Source organism: Rhinopithecus roxellana, chromosome 1 (assembly GCF_007565055.1).
Source record: "Rhinopithecus roxellana isolate Shanxi Qingling chromosome 1, ASM756505v1, whole genome shotgun sequence".
NCBI classification, from domain to species: domain Eukaryota; kingdom Metazoa; phylum Chordata; class Mammalia; order Primates; family Cercopithecidae; genus Rhinopithecus; species Rhinopithecus roxellana.
Genome location: NC_044549.1, coordinates 174,854,032 through 174,867,861, shown reverse-complemented (window position 1 = coordinate 174,867,861; position 13,830 = coordinate 174,854,032). Strand labels below are relative to the sequence as shown.

Sequence of the window (13,830 nt, the reverse complement as noted above, 5' to 3'; positions counted from 1 at the left end):
TATTTAACTTCACACCATGGTGTCTGATTTATAATTTCCCGAGGGCAATATTTTTTTACAGTGACTGGCAGAATTTTTTGTTCTTCATTAGGCCTTTTATTAACCCACTGCCAGAGCTCTGTATCCAACCACTCCCAGTGTTTCAGTGATCATATTATCAGTAATAGCATATTTCCTCTGGGAGATATGAATACAGTCTATTGCAGGTGGAATGCTCGGAGGAGGCGGGATAGAGTGGAGTGTTCACATTTCTATCTGCACTCTGCCTTCAGACTCTTCCCATTAAACTTGCAGATGTTGCTGACTAGTTACTTTGATGGTTCCTTAACTTCATTATTATGTATAAGAGCACAAACTTTATTCAGAAAGTTTTGTAAAGCTATGATACCTTCCTCGTAAAAAGTAGATTTGACCACACATTTGGGGTTCAAATTCCTGAGGTTTCCATAAGTTGTTTGCTGTTACCAAAAAACAAAGTCTAGATGGTTAATGGAAGTCTAGATGGTTAATGGACATGGACCAGTTTGAAAAAAGCCATATCATGCTGAGCGGGTGGGTCTTTCCTGTCCGGCTGAAGAACTCAGATGAAAGGAAGTATGAGAGCCTAAAGCTTAATTATTGTCATCACTGTGCTTCCATTTAGAGAGAAAGAAATGGTCCCAATTACAGGGCTAGCAGAATACTTATGAGGCCTTCTGGTCTCTTTGCTTGCCTTTAGTCAGGACCACATATAAAAACACTTAAACCCTTGAGTTAGAAGAGAATTGTTGGTTTCTAAAAAGATTTTTAGGAAAGGAAGTTCCATAAACTTCCTTGGCATTACATTTAAGCCCCTAACACCACAAACTTATCGCCGTATGAACATTTACTAGCAGAGTATACTTGAACAAGTAACTTAATCTTTTGGAATCTCATTTATCAAATGCAAATTCTAATAAGAACTTATAAAACATTTTATTGGTGTGAAGATCAAACCAAGCAACCCACTTAAAAAAGATTTTTCAACTCTGAAATACTACACAATGGTAAACTCCTGTGATATTAAGTACAATTCCCATTCATGTAGTATCTCTCAAAATTAAATACAATTAACAAAATACATTGAGCACCTTAATAGAGATCGAAAACCAACGGACCTTCTCCCTCACTCATATTACCTACATTATATTGAAATAAAAGTGAATATATTGTAGGAAGAGGGTAAAATAACGTGTACTGTCATTAATACTTGAAATATTGAGATCCCTACACTTGGTTATTCATTTTATGCCTTGACTCTGGTTTCCATGCCATCTGAATTATATTCCAAGTGGATAAGAAAAGTAATAACCTTACCCCATTACCTGAGACTTTGGCTATTATAACGACTGAATCCATCTTCCTAAGATCTTCTTTCAGTGAGTTAACTGGATAACTCACTGTTGAATTATCCAACAGTTGAGTTATCCAACAGTATTGAGTTATCCAACAGTATTGAATTATCTCAATACTGTTGAGAAGTATCTCCTTGAGTATCTGTTGACTTCCAATAATGACGTGAGATTTCAACCCCGTCACCTACGTATTTATGTTTACTTACTTTTTGTAATTGAGATACTGCCCAGACAGTGGTGGGGGAATCACTCAGTATTGAAGCCTATTATTCGGTTTGGATAATATTTTTCTCTAACTTTTTTTGTCTTCAACAGATTGTCCATTGTATTTTGGGGTTTTTTTTGGTCTTCAACAGATTGTCCATTGTAGAGTCAAAGGGTTTGTGGTAGGGGCAAAGTTCTCGGATATATCCAGAAGATCAGCACTTTAAAATTGCTCATTCACAGTTAAAATAAAGAGAAATAAGTAAGAGAGAGGAAATGGGAAAGGAATATTTGACTCACTAGTTGTGGGTTAGCTGGGCTTTAGATGCAGTCATTCTGTGTGATCTGGAGTGACTAACAGTTTTCATCTGAATGGACATGGTGTTAGGTGCCTGAAACTGGTCAACAGATCTGTTTTCTCTGGCTAATATTTCCTACTGCTTTAAGATATCTAGCTTGGACAAAAATGGCCGAGTGAAGACAAAGAAAAAGGGGAGTTTTCAAAGCCTACCTTGACACAAGCGGACATCATCTTCATAAATGGTGAAAAGCTAGAAATAGCTTCTACTCGACTAAGCTAACAATCATACAACTAGTAGTCTGACTTGATAGCATTTTAAAAAGGATTCTGTCCCTTTCCTTGAAAGACAATCTACCATCAGCTCCTTAACCATACAAAAAAGCATGATTCTAACTTCAAAGAAGCATTTGTAAGAAATCCCCAAAGAAGTTTGACGACAATGTTTACTTGTTACCTACTTAAAAATATTTTGAGTCCATTCTTCGTGCCAGACATTATGCCAATTTCTTCTTACGCATTATCTCATTTAGTTCTTACCACAAACCTATGAGTTGGGTACCATTACCATTTTCATTTTTCAGAGACTCAAGAGGCTAAATAATTTCTTTTAAGTTTATGTATCCAGTATAAGGCTACATTTATATGATGGAAGGAGAGTCAGGATTTGACTAGTCAGGATTTAGCTCATTTCTGTTGCTCTACGAAGCTTTCTCTCTTAATCACTACAATAATATCATCTCTCTGAAGAGTTCAGTTATAGAAGACAAACGGAGTAGCAGAAGCAAGTTGTGCTGTACGATTGCTTATTCTCTTGGGGTGTCTCACAGAATCACCACTACACCCTTCCCAGAGAGTGTCCTTAAAATACTGTTTTGTCAGCCAAGAATAAAATGGCTTTTGCCTCTGGCTGTTGTTCTCCACACTTGCCACAAGGTGGCTCAGTGTAGAGTGACCTCCCTTCTGAGTGTGAATTCCCAGAGGGTAGAAAAGGTACAGGAACAAATTGCTGTTTCCTGTCCTATTGGATTTCACTGGCACTAGCTTATCTGCCCGATTGAATTTCACTAGCACGAACTCATCCCTGTCTTAAAGAACAAAGGGCCACACCGCGACTGAAAGCTTAAAGTTGTACTTGCTGGACTCAAAAGGAGACTCATTTGAAACTGACCTCAGATTTCCAATTGGAGTCTTTGTAAGCACCTTTAGCTTCAAGAGACCAGATGCTTATTGGTAATTATTTCTTCAAGTGCACAAAACAAATCCAGGAAGAGCTTATAAAATTCCCAGCAGAGAAGTTTGTAGCTTGGTTAAAAAACATCACACAGACACACACACACACACACACACACACACACACACCCCACATCACACACCCTTCTCCCCTGCCAAAACTGGCTTCTAGTAGAGAACACCTGGGCAGATGAGAAGCTCCTTGAGCAGTAGACAACAGAATTTGTAAGGAAGGTCAAGGTTTACTAGGTTGTGATCGAGGTCAGCCCCACCCTCAACCCCTTATACTTCTACCTTCAACCTTTGGAAGATGAATCTTTTCAGAAAGAAAATTCTGTTCAGACTGTGGAAGGGTACCATGGGGTTTGCCTGTCACTGAAGCTGAAATGAACTTTTTCACCCCTTTTAAATATTTAAAAACAGAAAAATCTCCTGATAGTGGCATATAGGTCATAAAGTACCAAAAAATATATCTGAGAATACGTCTGCCTTTGAGATCAGGACTCCTGATCATGCTTTGTCCATTTTGATTTGCTTTACTGTTCAAATGTGAGTCACCAAAATCACAGTACAAGAAATAACTCACATATCCAATGCCTCAGGAAAGGGAGATCTCTTTAGGGTAGATGAAATTAATGTTCTGTCATTCAAATGGGTGTATTTAGGCTTAATGTGGTCATCTTTTCCCATGGAATAAGGGACAGATCAACTTAGCCCATACATACTGGCTACAAATGACTAATAATAGAGACCCTGCTCATTGAAAAGAATGGGGATAAGCACATACATCCAGCTGGGATGTAAGGGCTTGGAAAGAAATTAAGGAGAATCAGATACTTTTCATCCATTTGATAATCATGACTTGGGCTGACCCTGTGCTGAGACCAGATCCTGTCCATCTATTTTATTTTCCTTCTAAGAAAGAACAAGATGTGGACCATTATAGTTCCTTGCTATAAGGCTACATTTTACATGATTTGTTGTGACATATCTCTGATCAGGAAGAGAGGATTTGAGATAGAAGGAGACCCTTGAAAACATGTGATTGAAACTTTAAATTCATAACTGTTCCCACACAGAATTACCTTCTATCATTCATATGGGCCCCTGACTTATAGATGACCGATATGTATCCATATTGATCGTATCATAGGTAGCAACCAACCCAAGACAGACTTGGAATTTAGTCTCAGTGTGTGGAACTTGTATGTATTAGCTGGTTGGGATTGGTGGTTGGGGCAGCCATTTCCTGCCTTGTAAACTGAGAAACAGGGAGAGAAAGTCCCAAGAGAGAGAGACAGAGACAGAGAGAGAGAGAGAGAAAGAGATAACGAGAGAGATCATGAGAAGGAGTGCAGTGATGAGAGAGGTGGAGTGTTGTGACGAATTTCTAATTCCCCTTCTCTGTGTCTTTGTAAGGCTGCAGAACTCTATGGGATATCATCACTGTAGCCTCAGAAAAAAAATTTTGTTGATTTGCTTGCATTTACTCAGTTTCTGCTACTTGCAATTAAAGGTTTTTTAACACCAGTTTTTATGTATCTCTTTTATTCCAAAATTGGCAAGAGACTTTCTAGATTACTTTGTGTAGAAGAATAAATGGACCACAAAGAATGAAGGGATAATTATCAGTCATCCAAATATCTAACAACTTCCATTGTATACTTCTCCAATTAATCTACAGTGGTCCCCAGATAAAGCTTTTCTGTAAACCCACTCATAGTGTTTCTCCAAGTTTGATCCAAAGACCCCCTTTTCCTATGAATCTGCTTGTTAGAAGAGAGGTTCCAAAGTCCCGCTCCCTGTTGAATTAGGCTCTCTGAAGGTAGATCCAGGAATCTGCATTTTAAACAATGCTTCAGATAATTCTTAAACTCTGTAGAATTTGGAAACTAATGGATTAAGGAATTGATAGTACCCAAAATTCTGCAATTGGCCCTGGGAAAATGAATATGCTCCATTCATATTTCTGATTCTGAGATCACATTCCCTCAATCTTTATTAGCTGGGGTACCTAAGAAAATGTCTTTTTCTTCATGCCTTCTTGACTCAACTATTACAGGCTCACTACTTAGGCTTTTTTTTTTTTTTTCTTCCCTTCTCAATTTGGGTTCTTAATTAGATAGATTTAGCAGGTTTTTGCATCCAGAACTCTGTATTTTCCTCTGGCAGGATTCAACTGTGCAACTATACTTGTGACAACAGAGAAAGTTAGTTTGTAGGTTCCCTGGCAGCCATTGGCAAGATTTGGTATAAGTTTTGTTTAAGCTCTTTAAAGCATCTTTGGCACAGGACCAAGAAACAGGAGCTTAAGAAGGGGGAAAAAAATCAATGGGCCAATCAATATGATGAATATATGGCTCCATTAGCTACTTCCCGGTCTTTAGGATCTGGATGATGGTTTCTGCATTTTCTTTGTTTCAGGTTTTTGATGGAAAATTAGATTAGGGGAAACTGTTACTGCCTGTTTTAAAGCTGCCTCATCTTATCTCAATGGCTAGTTTTGGACATTTTCACTCTTGAGGCATGAGAGATTTAAAGAGCCTGTTGGATCAACAAGTCTGTTTTCCTTCCCTAGCCTTCCCAAGAGTTTAAGACTTCTCCAGAGATGAAATTCAATTGCCTCTAACCTACTCATTACCTGGTGACTTCATTCAGTGAATTCTTTTCTTTGCCAGGCTGACTTGAATACTGACCCTGAATTTGTTTCCTCAAGTGCCTTGTTTAGCCACATTTTACAGCTCTACTCTTGACTGAGGCATACAGGTCAAATTGTTATAAAGGAAGAAAGGTTCACAAAGTGAATACTCCTCTTCAAGTGATTCTGGAAACTTGAGAGGAAATGATTAGGGGATACAGAGGGGCACAAGCTAGTTAGTTTCTTGAGCTTCCATATTGAAAAATAATGGCTCTACATAGAACACAAGCACTCTTCAAAGATGTTTCTACAAAACATACTTATTCTAGTAGAAGTAGTGCTACTGAGGAAGGTGTTCTGGTGCAGGGTTACAGTAAGAACTTACTAAACTTTCAGTAAACTGAAAAGGGGCTTTTCAGAAATGTCCTCTTCTTTCAGAGAGAGGTTAGATACATACAATGAGTACTGAGTCAACGTTTGTTTTTTGCTAAGCACTCAGTGAATTCTAGCTGAGATCTTATACTAAACTGTAGTCATAACAATGAAAGTGGGACCTGTTTAGCAGTCTATGTTTCTATTGTATGGAAGAATGACTTGCTAGCTTAAGTGACTAGGGCTTCATTAGAGGTTATTATGATAAAAAAGAATTTCAAGTCCTTAAGGGTTATAAAAGGGTAGTAATAGACTCTTCTTACCTCACTGTATTTCTCTCAGGAATACACATTGAACTCCATACAGATCACTAAATAAATCTAAGATATGAGACCTTATCTCCCTATAAGATACTGACATGAGAGAGGACCTCTAGGGGTCTATAACTGAGTCACCAAGTTGGACATAAAAAGGCCACTAAAGGAAATAGGCTAGCAGGTAAGACTCAGATAAAGTGTTTAAAGGAGGGCACTGTGCATATAAGGAAGATATTGAAGACAATTGAGATCACCAAAATGATGGGACTTAAAATTGTCTAGGACACAGTTAGCTTATGGCCATAACAGGAGATGTAATTAGAATGTTAGATCGGGGCAGAATGATTGGGGTAAAATGATAGGCATCTTTCATTTTGTCAATGAAAAGTTTGTATTTAATTTGGTAGGAAACTTCATGATGTTTACTTAAGTTTTAGTTCTGGATTTCCTGACTGTGAAAGCAAAAATAAAATTACAGGGTTTTTTATGGAAAAAGATGAATGTATGCCAGTTAATCAGATAGGACAGTTTGTTTTTACCCTTTTATAAGGAATATTGACTAACACTATAGACAATATTTTTAATATTTTTTTCCACATGAACTTGGTCTTAATTGTCCTCAGTGAAAGCCAAAGCCTTACTCTTTACATGTATCTTTAAGAGAGCTGTACTGAAAGGTCCACATTAATGAGTTTCAAACATGGAACTTTCCTATTATTTAACTTGATAACAGAAATGGCATTTCCCTTAACTTAAATTCCACAAACAATAGTTGTTTCACTAAATGTTTCAGGCTTCTAGTAATAATTCTACGGTAGGTTCTAGGAAGAAAATTTGTATTAATTACCCAAAAAGAGCCTGAAATGGGTCAGCCCAAGGACCTAGCAATTCTGTGTCTAGAAATGTATCCTATCCATGTCAGTAATAATCTGGAACACCCAAAGGTGTTCATTGCAGTATTATCGATAATAGTTAAAACCAGAAAAGAACAAATGTGCAATTGTAAACACATTTGATATTACACATAATAAAATACCAAGCCATTGAACAGGTAATAAATAACGTAAATGACTTAAGGCTTATGATATAAGGTAAATATGCATGATTGCCTATGAAACCTAGAATAGTCTGACATATTAATGATTGCTTACTGGCATTAAATGTCATTAGCAATGACTATATACAATGTATGAAAAATGTGCATGGAAAAGATGGAAAATCAATATGTTAAAGTGTTAATTATCATAGCATTACTACTAGGAGTGATAATTAACATAGCATAACTATTAGGAGTAATTGTTCTGGTGTTTTGCAAATTTTCAACAAGGGATTATCACTTTAATAAGAAAAAAGGCTATAAAATTGTAAAGAAGAATTGTACTGTTAAAACTTAAACATAAAGAAGTTTAAGTTTGGTCCCCTCTTCTTTCAAGGAGGATTTAAGGGTAATAATATATTTGCATATCAAGCATGCGGAAGGCAAAGATATCTGAAGTAAGAGGAACTGCTTTGTAAGCTTTCACTCTTATGCAAGACCTATCCATCCTCAGATGAAAGATGGTAGTGGGGGGACCTCAAGAAGATACAAAACCATGCTGGAAAAAGTGAATTTCCTTAAGGGGGATGATAACATTAAGGCAATAAAAGCAATCTAATGTGGCCTGGAGTAAGACTGCCTGGGTTCAGGTTGTGACTTCAGGATTTTCTTGTTGTTTGGGCAAGCCATTTAGCCCTCTGCTGCATCACTGCCTCATTCATGCAATGAGGAGAAAATTACTTATCCTTATGGAGTTATTGTGAGGATTAAAATATGTAACTGTAAAGCACTTAGAATAGTGACTTATTCTTGGTAAGAACTCAGTAAATGTGAGCTATCACTAAGTCAAAGGCTCCATTTCTGAGGCTTGGTTTTAGGTCCTGCGCTGGACCCTGTGGCTCACTCTGTCCTAAGCTGCCGCTGGCCCCCATTACGTTCTTCCAGTTGTTTCAGTAAGAAGACGTGAGAAGTGCTATGTAAATATCTTTGTAAACTCTTTCTAGAAAGAAAAAAACTCAAAACGCGCAAACATCTTTTATAAACTATGGACATTTTACTTATACTGATGATTGGTTCAATAATAGGAAAGTAATGATGTAATTTGCTAATTATCTATCCTGGCTCCGTGAACAACTGGTCCTTCCTATGGATGTTGGTATAGTTGCCAAAGGAATGACAAAAGCCCTAGAAAAGGAAGACACCTAAGAGACAAGAAGTGTCAGAAAGCAATAAGTAATCTTATCTCAGATCTAGATTTGGCCCAATATTATCAGTTACCAAGTGAAAAGAAGAGTGCAGAACCCTGCACACCTGTATCCCCTGGGGAGCAACGTAAGAGTCTATTGAGAAAAAATCCACATTTCTCACAAAGGCATCTCAGAGCTTTGAACTGTTGAGTAAAACTACATATTCACAAGTAATCACTAGTACAAATAAAATGGAATTGTAAGACCACGTACTTCTCAAATTTTCATCAATTGACCTTATACCAAAACATTTTCTTAAAAATATATCTGAGAGGGTTTAGAAATCAGGTCCCCAACCCTCCTGAAATGGAGCTTTTTTGAGAAGCCAGTCATACATTAGTTCTATTGAAATAAATGCTTTACTCGTTAGTGAAACAAAACAGTTTGAATTCACTAAGATCGCACCAAACCAGGCCTTTGCTCTGAAGTTAAAGGCTCTAAATAGATCAAAACATTCTTTGTAATGCCCTTGAGTGATCCATTTATTGCACTTAACTTTCTCATTACTTAAATGCAAAAGACTAAAGTTGAAGAGGCCAAAACATACATTTGGAAATTTCAGAAAACATAATAGACCGAGAGAGATAATGTAATACTTCTCCATGAAGAGGAGAGCTTGAATATCTTGATTACAGCTCCACTATCCATCCCTCACACATTCAAATCCAATATATGTGCTTTTATTAATGCGTGAGTGCAGAGATATGCATAAATGAATATTGATAAGGCAGGATACTGTATATTTATGAGGTTTTATATGTTTTCTCTTTATGTTTTATTTGTATTTATATCCAGTGCTGCATACTGTATATATGTGTTTATAAGTGCAGCAGCTACGAAAAGAAATAAGATTTTAATCGATTTCATAATATTTTGCAACCACATGTACCCTACCATCTATTTCACTGAATGTGCATTGGTATTGGGAGGGGTATGACACTTTCTATTGGTCTCAGTGAGAACTGGTAATAAATATCTTAGTGCTCAAGTGAGATTCTATAAACAACCTTGTGTTATAATGCAGCCATATCCTTGAAATTTTACATGCATAAAAGTCAGAAATTTGGAGTTGTCATAGTAACATTAATTCTGGCCCTTTCCAAAAGTGCAGTATTTTGTCATATAGCATAAAATGTTAATGCTTGTGCCTCTGTGACTCGGCAGTGAGACTGAGTTACATTTGCCATGGAAATCATGAGTTTGGAGAGCTTTACTGTCGACATTTAAAATCAGAGGCATAACATGTTGCGCTAAATTTCCCTAATTAAAAAAAAATACAAGACACAGTAACAAACTGGACAAAAGGGTAAAGAACAATGATTATTATTTTTGAAGTGAATTGAACAAATGGAAGAACTAAACAGGAAGATGTTAAAACATTTGTTGGGAAGAACTTAGTGACCCAGACGTGTTTATTCAAATATAGTACACATTTGAACAAAGGCTCCTGTATCAAGTTTGGTGCATTTTGCCGTGAAGATACAAGTCTCTGTTCATGATAAGCAACAACTGGATAAAATCCTGCCGCAAACAAATAAGGCAGAATATCATGTGTCTGTACCTAGGGATCTGCAAGAAGGAAATAGTTATCTTTGGGGACGGATTAAAAAGTACCTGTCTGAGACAGATATCTGATTGGGAGTGGTTTTTAAAATGTCTTTTCTAGCTCTGTTGTTCTATACTCTTTAATACAAGTGAATATTTTTCAGTGTGTATATAAAAACTGAAGCTATGTGCGGGATGCAATGCTGATGTTCATTGCACAGATGAAGGTAAAGGAAGTCTGAGTTGTAGGACTCTCCACTGGAAGCACAGGAAAGTCAGGAGTGGGGATGAGGTGGGAGAAGAGAGATAAAAATGGCCTGTGTCTCCTCTGGCTGTCTCTCTGCCAGTTCCAAGGATGTTGGCAGCACCTTAGATAAAGGTACTTTGGCACTAGAACTCAAGAGTGACTTTACATGAAACCAGAGTTAACCTAAGCATATGTGGTCTTTCAAATGTGCTCCTAGTGATTTTTGGTTCCTATGCTAGTCTCATCTCTTTTGAGACCCGTGATGACAGTATAATACTGTCTTCACTTTTTTTTTTGGAACCCAAGTTAACTTACCCCTCTGCTTGTCTCATACTCTGTCCTTCTAAAACTATTACTTCTCTTGGCAACTTTCATACATCTTTTACTGTAGTTCCCATCTACACAAGAATGCTTAGCCAGAATTCTGTGAAAATCTATGATAATATTGATTAGAATCTATCCATATAGCAAAGTTTCCTTCTTTGATAGAAAAAAAGCCATACATTTTAGAGAAAAACACTTTTCTTTTGTATGTACTATATTCTCTTGAATCTAGGAGGGCTGGCTATTTGAACTGGTATGTGCATGGTAAGTGGTAATTTCCCCCTTCCCCTCCAAAGAAAACTGTTGCTACATTGATGGCACACTTTATAATTGGGGGCATGCTAGAATTCAGGACATAGAGCCATTTCAATATCCTTCCTAGTCTGCTTTGCCTGATAACTTATGAATTAGACCACGCATAATTTGAAAAGGATGTATTCTGTTTATTTACATTCTGAAATAGCTCTGGTACATGATGCTATGAATGTGATTGTAACTGTTATTTTAATTTTAGTTCACTCTTAAACCCATTGTGATTTGATTCTTCAGCTATTACACTCTGGTAGGTATCAAAGGTCACCAGTGACCACCTAATATCCACCATCCACGGAAATGTCCTCATCTTACACTTCCTTGTCTATTACATTTCTGCTGAAACTGTTAACCACACTTCCTTTCTAAAACTTTTCTCCTCCTTAGCTTTCCTTAAGTTACTTTTTTTTTTGAGGTTTTTTTTACCCACATTTTCTCATGCTTTCCTTTATAGCTCCTCTGCCTCCTCCCAGTCTTAAATCTCACCTCTTTCTGGAATTTTGTATGTACTTTTCCTATTACCTACTGAATTATTTTACCACTCTCTCAGCTATAATTGTCATCTATATCTGTGCTGCTCAATAAAATAACCACTAGTCACATAAACATAATGGTTATTTAAATTTAAATTAATTAAAATCAAGTAAATTTAAAATTCAGTTTTTCAGTCAGACTAGCCACATTCCAAGTATTCACTAGCAGCCACATAGGCTAATGGCCTCCATATTGGCCAGCACTGATACAAAACAGTTTCGTCCCTGCAGAGTGTTCTGTAGGAAAGCATCACTCTATATGTTACTGATTCCCAAATTGCATCTGAATTCCAGACTCCCTTGAGGAACAGACTTACAGTTTGCAAGCAGAGAAGTAAGCTGGGAAAGAAGTTCACCATTCACTTATTCAGATGTTTTTGCTAACATGAGATATTAAAATTTCAAGTTGGGTCTAGAACTAGAAGTACCATATGACCCAGCCATCCCATTACTGGGTATATACCCAAAGGATTATAAATCATGCTGCTATAAAGACACATGCACACGTATGTTCATTGCGGCACTATTCACAATAGCAAAGACTTGGGATCAACCCAAATGTCCGTCAGTGACAGACTGGATTAAGAAAATGTGGCACATATACACCATGGAATACTATGCAGCCATAAAAAAGGATGAGTTTGTGTCCTTTGTAGGGACATGGATGCAGCTGGAAACCATCATTCTTAGCAAACTATCGCAAGAACAGAAAACCAAACACCGCATGTTTTCACTCATAGGTGGGAACTGAACAATGAGATCACTTGGACTCGGGAAGGGGAACATCACACACCGGGTCCTATCATGGGGAGGGGGAAGGGGGGAGGGATTGCGCTGGGAGTTATACCTGATGTAAATGACGAGTTGATGGGTGCTGACGAGTTGATGGGTGCAGCACACCAACATGGCACAAATACACATATGTAACAAACCTGCACGTTATGCACATGTACCCTAGAACTTAAAGTATAATAATAAAAAAAAAGGAAATAGTTGGCAGCAGTGACACTTAACATTCTCTACTAAGACATATAAGATGAATGCCAACCACTTGAACCCAGATTTTGATAACATCCAAAAAACTTTTACTGGGAGGTAATGTACTATGATGATTCGAAACCATGGCAGACTGTTCATGATGTGAGAGCAATGGCCTTCAGCTTAAAGAAGATAGATTATACCTGGTAAACTATTTTCAAAACCACTGGAACATCAACTCTTTTGTGTGCTTACACCTCCTTGGTATGTCCAGACATTTTAGTCATCCTTTCTGAAATCCCTCTGAAACTATTCCTGAACTATCTCTGATCATGACATTAGTTTTCTATGTCCTCTAGACTGGGAACCGCATAGTTAGCTTTGCTTCCTTCCTTTTTCTCATGCGTCATATTCATTTGCCCATTAGGTTTTGCTGGTTTAATTATTGTCCCTTGAATCACACCTTCCGTTCTCAGTCCCATGGCTACTTTAGAAAATCAAGCCTTTATCATAACTCAGCTGGATGACTATAACAGCTCCATCCCTTTTCTCACCAAATCCTCCAATTTTCCACTACTGCGTAGCAGCTGCAATCTTTTTTTCCCCATATTTAAAAATATTTCCTTGATTCCTCAGGGCCTACTGACTTCTTAGCCTGGCACTCCTCAATGCCAGCATTAGACTCCTTAATCTGGCTCTCTTGTAACCTCAAATTACTTTTTCCTTTGCCATTCATTACCATTCCCATCACACTACCAACTCTTCCAAAACATTTCCCTTCATGGTTCTCATTAAAAACTATTTTCTCCAGGAAGCTTTTTTCTGAGTTCTTACTTTTCACACCCCAATTTCTTGTGATCTCTAGCTCTTTATCTATGTCTATATCTAGATCAGGAATCAGCAAACCATAGCACTCAAGCCAAATCTAGCCTACCTCCCATTTCTGTACTGCTTGTCAGCTGAGGATGATTGCTGTATTTTTAAATGGTTGAAAAAATAATCAAAAGAAAAATAATGTATCATGTGAAAATTATAAGAAATTAAAAATTCAATGTCCATAAATAAAGTTTTATTGGAAAGCAGCTATACCCATTGATTTACATATTGTCTCTGGGTGCTTTTGGCTACAACTGGTAGAGTCCAGTATAGCCCACAGAGACTAATTTACTTACA

The 13,830-nt window shown here is 37.3% G+C and overlaps 1 long non-coding RNA gene across 3 annotated transcripts in view; it reads left to right on the top strand.

Annotated features, from left to right (window-relative positions):
- Nucleotides 1-13,830, top strand: part of LOC115898424 — a 169,968-nt gene that overhangs the window by 119,289 nt on the left and 36,849 nt on the right. The window lies entirely within an intron of this gene.